The sequence below is a fragment of the Pygocentrus nattereri genome, chromosome 6 (assembly GCF_015220715.1).
Source record: "Pygocentrus nattereri isolate fPygNat1 chromosome 6, fPygNat1.pri, whole genome shotgun sequence".
NCBI lineage: Eukaryota > Metazoa > Chordata > Actinopteri > Characiformes > Serrasalmidae > Pygocentrus > Pygocentrus nattereri.
The window spans coordinates 25563368-25570900 of record NC_051216.1 but is presented as its reverse complement, the minus strand read 5'-3'; the positions used below and the strand labels follow the sequence as shown (position 1 = coordinate 25570900).

Below are 7533 nucleotides of genomic sequence, written 5' to 3'. Positions count from 1 at the left end.
CACCACAACTGCATTCTCCATTAATGCATTATTACAGACACTTATTGACCGATGGGACCACTTTGCATAGTCACCTTCTGTTACAAAATCACTGGAAAGTAGAGCTGGGCAACGGAAAATCAGAACTCTTCAAGACGTTTGCATGTTTCATGTTACGTCACAAGATGTATTTATTCTGACAAGTAGTGCCACATTAAAAAAATACTAACAAAAACTAGGAGTCTAATGGTTTGTGTTCAACATTCCACATAAACTGCACAAAAACGAATTTAACAAGACTAATTATGTTTGTATGTAAAGTTTGTGAACTACTGGCCAATTTGTGTTTCATTGCAAAGGGAAAAAAATACATCCTTTACAAGGTAGATTTTTTTTTCCTGCAAATTTCAGTGAGGAAGTTCTACCTACTGCCTCAGTTTAACATATTGAATTGTTCCCATAGTTTATTCAAGTATTTTATTTATAGTTTTTACAGACTTTGTCATAAAACGAGCTTGTAACAGCAACACTCTTACTATAACCTTAATATAAGTTCACCTCTGATGATATGATGTTGCAGTGTTACTTTTTTCTCATCAATATTGGACAACTTGACATTCATTTCTCTTATACTGAGATTTTGGAGAAGTCATATTGAAACAATTTACCCTAATTATCTCTAATTTGTGTAAGTGATATCTAGCTAGGACAAATCTATTGTGCTTGATGAACTAGGTTATGAATGCACATACACTGTACTGCATAAAAAGAAGTTGGCTATTGTGATTGAAATGGCTGTCATTTTTAAGATTAACTTTGAGAAGCTTTTACATAGTTAAAAGGAGCACTTTGCATCTGCCCTCTTATCTGTGGGGTGCAGGGTCTGATTCAAATCAAACTTATTCTTGTAACTCGTCTTGGTAGGTTGTCATATAAAGCATGTGTCTCCAAGCTCACCAATGAGTAATTTGTCAGCAGAGTAAAATTTTTGCAATGCTATTCTGACACCTTAGAGCACATGTAAAACACAGTTGCTATTATGCTTCTATTTGATAACATTTTAACTTTGTTTCTCTGCTACAGCTGACAAAATAGGTCATCTTCTATTATAAGTTTAAATATTATAAGCTAAAATATTTCACAAATAAGCCTTAAGTCACCATCAATATTTATATCCATGCAAAATTAGGGTATGCAAATGAAGACATCTGTTCAGCAACATTCAAGGATTGATACCTGGGGGTGCGACCAAAACAAGACAAAAAGTTGGTAGCACCGGTGCTACCAGTGGAAAAGTTGGTCTGCAGCCCTGAAGATTTGTTCTGTAGTTGTTCTTGTAGGCTTGCACTAACATGTTTAGTGTCCTCTAAAAGGCCAGTTCAGTTTGACTTGCTCCTCCCCACAGAGCCCTAGGCACAGCCAACTCCAACCGCTTCCTTAGATGGAGCGCTGTCATTTTTTCACTGGACACTTTCTGTAAAAATAGACTGCTTCTTGGCTTATGACTAACACTCTGCTGCCCATGTACGCTGTGAGCCACAATGTGACTAAGAGAGCAGAGCTCTCATTGTCATGTCATATTGTATACTCATAACACACAGTGACATTTTACAGAGATGATGCTGAGGCCATTAAGGTTAATTTCAGTGTTTGAAATAATGAGTGCACGTCAACAGGGCAGATACAGGAAAGGTTTCAACAGACGCACATGGTTTGAGTGTGTAAGAGCAGCGTGTTGTTTTTCTGCGCTGTGGGTGCAGGCCGGTGCGTAGGAAGATGAGCTCAGCTCCAGATCTCCTCCTACACTGGTGGGTAAAGATGGAGAGTGAGTAAGCCTCAGCATGGGCCCCTGATTATCAGCTACTACTGCCACTGCTGCTGCACGTAATAACCAAACACATACAGCACAGCCACACAGGAGCAGCAATGATTGTGAAGAGTGAGGATCAAAGAGCAGCACTTGAGAGATTTATCATAATCTACTTCTCAAGGTCGCTCTATCACTGATTAACAAAAGGGCAGAGCATGTTTTTATACATGCATGAGAGAGAGAAAAAACAAAAACGGGCACAAGGAGAGAGAGAGAGAGAGAGAGAGAGAGAGAGAGAGAGAGAGAGAGAGAGAGAGAGAGAGAGAGAGAGAGAGAGAGAGAGAGAGAGAGAGAGAGAGAGAGAGAGAGAGAGAGAGAGAGAGAGAGAGAGGACAAGAAAAAACAAAGAAAGTTGGAAAAGACAAAGAGAGAAAAAAACAAAGAGAGAGAGTCAAAGACAACAGAAAGAGACAGACAGACAGACAGGTGTAGAGAGAGTATTGGTGAAACTGTGAATGGCCGGAATTGCATCAGTGCTTTCATCTGCAGCCGTTAATGAGTCAGTTTGACCCGGAGCAGACTCTGGCTGTTCCTCTGTTTTCACAGAAGACACGGCCATTGTGTGTGTGAGTGAATGAGTATGTTTTACAGGTGTATCAGGTTAGAGCAGATGCAGGTGTGTGCTGTTGGAACATGACTCCAGTCAGAAGCTGCTGAGTTTCCCTGCTGTAATAATGACCACTTACACACCGCTCAGCAAACATCACCCTCATTTCTCCATCTGCCTCACCACGTAGACTCATGACTCACCTCAGCGCCTCTCTCTGTATCTAGCCCCCTGCTCCAGGCTCTCAGGCATGTTTGAGTTGGCCTGCTGCGGGCTGGCTGTGAGCTCAGCGGGTGCACTAGGTGGTTGGTAAAGTGGAGAAGTGATATGCTTGTGTTCTTTGGCCGTAAACTGTACAAGATTCTTTTACAGAGCGCTCCACTTCAAAAGAAAACTAAAATAGCCCATACAGTAAAATGATACAAGTTACTCCCCCTCTTTGTTATTTTTTTCTCCCTCTGTCTCTTGCTCTCGACTATGCTTTGTCCTCCTCTTTTTTCAGTTTCCGCACTTCCTTGTTTTAGTGCCTTCCAACCTGCCTGTCCAGAGCCCTCCTCGAGGGGTGAGTGTGTTAGTGTGCCACTGAGGGGGCCGTCCTGAGGGAGAGCTAATCTGGGCTTTAGAGGAGAGCAGATAAGAGGAGAACAAGAGATCTGTGTGCAGTGGAAACTTCAGAGGAATACGCAAGACCACATTCACGTCCATTTCATGCCGCAACACATTCCGGCTCTCTTCACCACTCACTGCTCAGCAAGCACAGCAGACTGCATCCTGCTACAATGAGTGACACACACTGACCATCAAAAATTCATAGACATTTTAAGTGAAAATTAGAATTTTCTCCCAGTTATTTTCATTCCGCATTACTTTTTAATTTTAAAAAGTTTTAAAATTTTAATTAAAATTTTAATTAAACATACACAAGTTTGGAATCATTTTAGAATTCATCAACATTCAAACTGCAATGTAAAACCAATTTTGTTGGAGATATATGTATAATTTATAGAATGCCATGCTAATATTCTAGGTTTCAAACACTTTGTAGGAAGATGTAAAAATTAAGATATTTTCAATGATGACTGGAGCTGTAGATGATTCCATTATACCTGAGAATGCTGCATAGCAACAACAATTAACTAACAATAAAAGTACATCCAAATTGACATTATATAATATATAAAAATAGAACCAATTAATAAATAATTACCATTTACTGCTTTAAAACATTGAAATATTGACATTGTATGTCACTATATTGTTTATAGGCATCACACTACCTTCACATTTTACTGTAAAATGAACAAATTGTAAGTCACTATGGATAAAAGTGTCTGACATAATGTAACTGTAATACGTAAAACATGCAGATGAAGACTTCTGTCCAGTACTATATTTGACTTTTTGCTCTGAAAAAGGTCTTCCGCTCCCCATATTTGACATAGTATAGCTTTAATATTTAAAGATTTATTTGAACTGTAAATTTGTTTTTTGTTTTTATAATACCATTTTTTATCATAACAATATTAGAAAATGTATACATTAAATAAAATATTATAAATAGCATACAATAATAAATATTACATTAATTGACATTAATTGACATTGTATATCTGTATATGTGATTGTAGAGGTCTACATATAACTGCACTTTAAATATTTAACTTTATTATTCATTCTAAATAATATATGACAATGTTTATTTCTATTGAATATTATTTATTACAAACATAATACATGTTTAGTATTGAGATTTAGTACCTTAATAATTCCACTTATATCAGATTAAGTACTGTTAGATATGTTGATGTGTTATCTTACTTTCCTGAAAATAAAGCTGATTAGTCTTTCAAATGTTAAGCTACTGTAAATCAACAAACACAACCATTTAGGCTACTGTGTCCCTAAACTGTTGAAGTGCGGTGTACAAGTCAGCGCGTGAGAAATACATGGTCGACCTGTCAAAGAGGATGAAGTGTGTGTGACTGGGACTGGTTGTGTGAGCAGTGGTGTATGACGATGGCGGCTGTCAGCGCAAGGACAAGCTGAAACAGTTCGTCCTCCGAATGACTGTTTACTCAAAGCAGGTTCCCACGGTGTCAGTAACAAATCCAAGGGGAAATCCATCTCCTACATCACGGAGGAACACCTCAGAAAACACACACACCCCCAAAAACAGAAGGAACAACTCTCAGTGAACAACGAAACACAGCATCAAAGAGAGGAACTGAGGGAGAAAAAAAACCCTAAACACACAACCCCACGCACACACACGTGGATCAATATCTTATTACAGCAGGCTGAGGGAGAGGACTTCAGAGCAATGCTGAAACGTGCAGTTCAGACTCTCCTGCTCTCAAGGGTTCAACATACTGAAGTGTTCTAAACACGCCACGCAACAAATACAAATCAACCCCCTAAAAAACCTCATACTGCCAGTCCCTCTCATGATGCAGAGCTTCATCACCAGGGACAGTTCAAAAAAAAAGGAGGCTAACACAGATAAGAGAAACAACTATTTGAAATTTTACAGGAGCAAAACTCTTCCTCAGAGAAAAACGGACTGGTACATAAATCAAGTCTGCTCAGTGAAGCAGATGGAGAAGTCATTTCTGTTGTTTGGTGTATTGTGTCTTTTCCCCGCACGCAGCACACGTCACTTCTGTCTTCTCAGAAGCACAGAGCCGATTCACGCTAAGGACGTCTCTTTATTTTGATGGTCTGTGAAAGACCTTAGCTTATCTTATACCACCATCAGGGATGAACACAGTCGGCCAAAACGGTGTTGGTAATAGTGAGGTCACCTTCAAGTTGATGCAAGTTCTCAAGTCAAATAATGGCACCTGTCTCAGTTATATGCAGTGTTCCTGTTCCTGCCACTAATTTGTGGGAACATTTCAATGACCTGCACCTCTCCACACTGTGCATCTGGGACAGTCTGAAAATGTCCTAATGCGATATCAGTGCCTAAAATTCACACTTAAGTATTTTGGTGATATTGGTTTAAAAAAAAGTATTAAAATGCATTACGAACATTTCACTATACATAAAACACTGATCATTTTTTCAATTAATTTCTGCATTTCTTTATAACTCAAACATCATCTACAATTAAAATACATTTGAACTGTTTACACCATATAAAAATGGACTGTTCATGTGGTTTACATTGAAAGTGTAGCAGTAGCCAATTTACCTCCATCATAACTTTTTAAACAGAAATGATCAAAGTATTAAAAGAGAAAGTACTTATCAATTTTTATATTATTTACAATTTATTACAGAAATTATGTATTTTTTATATTACTATTTAAGTAACTTTCTGTACTATTTATTTATCTTGTTAATTTATTGTTTTTTTTTTTACTGAAATGGCACAAGATAACAAAAGAAGCTGTCACAGATGAACAGCAAGTAGCATAACGTGTTAATCCAGGGATCCTGTCCAATCTTAACCGGGTTGCTGGTGCCATTTGAATGTGTCAGTGATGAGTGGTGCAAGAGAACAAAGCAAACAGCACGTTTTTAACAATAATCAAAAAAAAAAGAAAAAAAGGGGACATCAGTGGACAGGGACGTGAACATATTTCAAATTCTGTATATTGGAAGGTTTCATGCTGATTTGCATCAAAGCACATGATAAACTCAGAGATGCTGACCTAGTGCAGCCTGAATAAGTTTCCTTCAGCATGGGACAGCTTGCTAGCAGGTACATGCTCATTAATTCTCAGAAAATGAGAATTTCCAGGATCATGATACCTTGTAATCCAGAGCAGTTTGAAACTTATTTGGACTGCACCATGTGATTAAAACTGATTGTTGCCTCAAATTAGATCAGTTGGAAATTAGCTAGGAATAAAGTCAGAGCTATGATGTGTGAAAAGTTGCTGGCTTTCTGGAGGAGACTGTGGCACAAGCCACCATTCTCTACCTCATGCCTTGAAGCAAGTACATCAGTCTTGAAGACATAAAACATACAGGGATCCAGAGGCAGCAGTTAATGAATCAAGCCTGGTGTAGAACGTGTGCAGAAACGGTGGCCAATCTCAAAGCTACACTTTTGGAGCCTAAGCAGTCACTTCAGACCTGCACAAAAATAACCTATCCTACACTGATCCCTTGCTACACCTAAACAGCTTTTGGGCATCTTTTACTCACTTTTAAGCAAAAGTAATTTTTTAGCAAATGCACCCCAGGACAAAAGCAGCAGAGACGCTGCATGTGAACCGAACATAATGGAGAAAAAGAGTGAGCGGATAGAGATGGAACATAAGGGAATGCAGGAAATACGGGAATGCAGGAAATACTGAGTGCTGAGGCACATAAGCTGCTGAAGAGCTACTGGCAGAGCATTACATGCACGGAAAGAGGAAGGGAGGGTAATGGGGACACCATGGAGAAGTGGGTTAAGAGGTTAGAAACACAAAAAGGGTCAGTGTGTGTGTGGTGTGTGCAAGTTCTCACCACCTCACACACAGTATGAACATACAGTGCAGCTTTTACTCCACTCAATTTAATTTCACCACAGTCATAGCTTTGTCTGTTCTGACTTCTGTCCACTTTTTTCCAATTTTGTCTGCTCAGGCCTGGTCTGGCCAAACTGCAGAGCATTTTTTTTCCCCACTCTTTGTTGTGGCCTGCACACAACATGTACTTTGAAGGTGACATTTTCGTTTTTACAGAAGGTATTATCAGACGAATTACACATGGATTTTCTTGGTATTTTTGTTGCCCTTGGTTCACTGCTAAGATTACATTTCGATCCAGTTCAAATAGAGCAGACACCTCTGCAATAGCCCATACACACAAACACATACCACATAAACACAAAGGGCATGAAAGGTCACTTTCCAACAACAACAAAATGGAAGCAGCCACTGAACTCCTATTCATGCATATGAATAACAGCTGCATCAGCTCGTCTCTGTTATAAAAGCCTCCAACACATATGTGAATATTACTACCTAAAGCTCAATTGTATGTATAGCTTGCAACCTTTGTTTGAATAATAACATGGGGAAAGCTAATAGCCTGCACAGCCTCTCAGACAAATGTTACCCAGGTGCAACACATGATCAAATTGTTGGAGAGAAAAGTTTACAATGTCATTCCTTTTTTATAGCATGGAATTAGAACCCAC

At 38.8% G+C, this 7533-nt stretch overlaps 1 protein-coding gene across 2 annotated transcripts in view; it reads right to left on the bottom strand.

Moving 5' to 3' along the window:
• The window catches only part of igsf3 (immunoglobulin superfamily, member 3), a 168994-nt gene that overhangs the window by 118798 nt on the left and 42663 nt on the right, over window positions 1–7533 (bottom strand). The gene's annotated exons all lie outside the window — the stretch shown is intronic.